The sequence below is a fragment of the Passer domesticus genome, chromosome 3 (genome assembly GCF_036417665.1).
Source record: "Passer domesticus isolate bPasDom1 chromosome 3, bPasDom1.hap1, whole genome shotgun sequence".
Classification (NCBI taxonomy): domain Eukaryota; kingdom Metazoa; phylum Chordata; class Aves; order Passeriformes; family Passeridae; genus Passer; species Passer domesticus.
This window is the reverse complement of record NC_087476.1, coordinates 98215894-98218593: the sequence shown is the minus strand read 5'-3', so window position 1 is coordinate 98218593 and position 2700 is coordinate 98215894. Positions and strand designations below refer to the sequence as shown.

Here is a 2700-nt window from a genome sequence, read left to right as displayed (position 1 = left end):
CAGGTGAAACCCCCACAAAACACATAAAGTAAGGACCATTCCATTTGGATGGTATTTACCTGACTTGCAACCCACACAGAATTTTTTTCGTGTGAAAAAGCACTGGCTATCGAGGGCTAAATACATCCTAGGATAGGGAAGACAAAGAAAGTAACCTCAATGTAAACCCTAAGCACAAAGCCAGCATTTTTAAAAGTGAGCCGTGCCCAAACAAAAACATTTTCACATTCAGAGATTTTCTCTTTTGCTCTCCAAAGGCACAGACACCTGATCCCAAAGCCATCAGGCTGCTCCTTCAGAACAATGGATACACACCCGAACTCAAGAGTAACAAACAGGTACAGTTAGAGTGGTGCAAACATAAGAAATCAAGCAGCTAAACACAACATTGCTTTGGGGAACATGCCCCAGGCATGGATGTACTGCTGAACACACCAGCACTTTACATGGTTTTTGCTAAGAGCAGCCAAGATTTTATTGAGTAGGAGAAAAGGGTGTTTAGATGAAAGACTGTAGTATCCCATTTCTAACTTAAGCTGCAAAGCAAATAAAAGTGTGACTTGCATTCCTACCTCAGTTTTCCATTTATATAATCAGGGTACTAATATTCAGACACCTTTAAAAAACATTTTACTATCTTTGTTTGACAGTTGCAACATTAATTAAGTTTATTCATGCTAGTCACTTCCATCATACTCATTAGCTCTACTTGAAGACATCACAGCTTTATTAGAGACACCAAAACTGCTTCATAAATTTCAATTACCTAGTACAAATCATTATTACTATTATTTTATTAACTCTTGTGTAATTGCCTGTTGTGCATACAATTACAAAGTTAATATATGCAAATCCAACTTTAGAAGTTCTTTCTGTAACTTTTATCTCCATATCTGGCACATGTGTATGCTTGCATAATTTTTCCATTAGTTCTAAAATCTCCATCCTGAAATTTTCACTGTTCTCACACACTGCCATGATTTAGACATTAAAACATGATTCTTTAAATGACCTTATTATTTCCAAAGCAGCCATTTGTATCATTGAAAAAAAACATCTTACCATTCAGATGCATGCAGAAATATCCATATTTACAGGAAACCTCAAAAAAGAAGACCATTATTTCTTTGATTATTTTTTAAGAGGAAAACAAAGCCACCTAGTTGGGTTCATAGGCATAAGGTAACAAAATCCCAAATTACTAACCCACAGCTTTCACTCAGCTGTTACCTATTAATGGCAATGGTCTGCTTTTACAGAGCACCTGAGGACTTAAAATATGCACCTGAAAGAAGGCAACATTGAGTTTTGAGCATTACTCCAGGGACCACTATTAACTGGTAAAATTATTACCTGTTCTCAGAACTCTGGGAACCCAGGCAACTGAAATACTTCATGTGGGTGCCAAATTTTCTCTTCTCATGTGTTATTTTCTGGATGATGACACAGGTAACAAGTGCTGTGCCTCTCTCGCTGTAAACTGCAGGCTTAGAGTATTTCTGGGAGTAGAGAGAGATGCGACTTTGAAAGTTGTGAAGTTGTAAAGAGAACAGTCTCTCACTTGCTACACAGTTTCCCTGACAAGATGCTGTATACCAAGATGATACCTTCATCTCGTCTCCTACAATGAGGATGCCTAAGGAAGAAATAAAAGCTCTCTTCTCTTTGTAGACATCTCTGCTCAGTAAAGAACTCCAGACAATATCCCAAATGTTTCCTAATTAAACACCTGAACTCTAAAAAGAGACATGATGGATAATGAACCCTTCCACTCAACCCTTCCAAACGAAACCATTTTGGCTTTTAAAGTGATGTACTTCATTGTGCTGAATTGTTTTTGGTATCCAGCTCCTAGAAACTGACATAATGAAGCTGTACTCACCTGCTTTCCTTGAACTAAACGAGCATTCTGAAGGTAAACACGGCAAGTTGTTTTCAAAAGGCAAAACGTGGAGGGAAAATGTATAAAACTAAATTGATGGGAAGCCGAAAGCACCTTTCATTGTAATATTACAATGAAATAGGATATTTCAGGTACGACTATAGTGGTTTTACCTAGGCAAGGACGAGCAGGTCCTCCACAGACCAAAACCTGCTGGGGCACGGCACAAAGGAGCGACTGATACCCCGGGAGCCGCCACGCACGGCAGGCCCCAGGAACTGCGCAGGAAATCATGGAACCACGACTGGCAAAGGCAGGGAAACAACAAGCAGAAACCCAACGAGTAACAGGGCACCTCTTGTAAATAAACATAACAAGGATGGAATTACTGTCAAATCAAATTACACCAATTACAGATCGCAGGGCGCAGCTGCAGAGCAGCCCGGTTGCTCCAGGTTGCTCCAGGCGGAGCGGGCGGCGGACACCCCCGGCATTCCCAGCAGCCCTTCCCCGCCCCGGGATGCCCGGCCCCGCAGGCAGCCTCAGTGGCACATTTCACACCCCAGGGGCTGGGCCCCGCTCTGCCGGGGCGAGGGAAAGCCGAGCCGCTCCTCCTGCCCACAGACACGCCGAGCAGCGCCCGAGGGGCCCGGCCCGCTCCGCGGCTCGGCGGTCTCCGGCTCCCTCTGCCGGGGCCGCAGCAGCGCTGCCTCCGCCGCCCCTCAGCCCCGCACAGCCCCCCTGCCCCAGGGCCCGGCTGGCTGAGGGAGGGGCCCGCAGCTGCCGGGCACGGCCTCGGGGAGCCCCTCCAAGCGGCC

At 44.9% G+C, this 2700-nt stretch overlaps 1 long non-coding RNA gene across 2 annotated transcripts; it reads left to right on the top strand.

Moving 5' to 3' along the window:
- The first annotated feature begins 252 nt into the window (after nt 1-252).
- Nucleotides 253-1704, top strand: LOC135297245 (uncharacterized). Of its 2 annotated transcripts, XR_010359287.1 has the most exons (3): nt 253-338; nt 1260-1340; nt 1450-1704. It is a non-coding gene; the product is annotated as an uncharacterized LOC135297245 (long non-coding RNA). The 2 variants fall into 2 exon arrangements; XR_010359286.1 differs by having other exon boundaries at nt 1260-1704.
- Nucleotides 1705-2700: the final 996 nt, after the last annotated feature.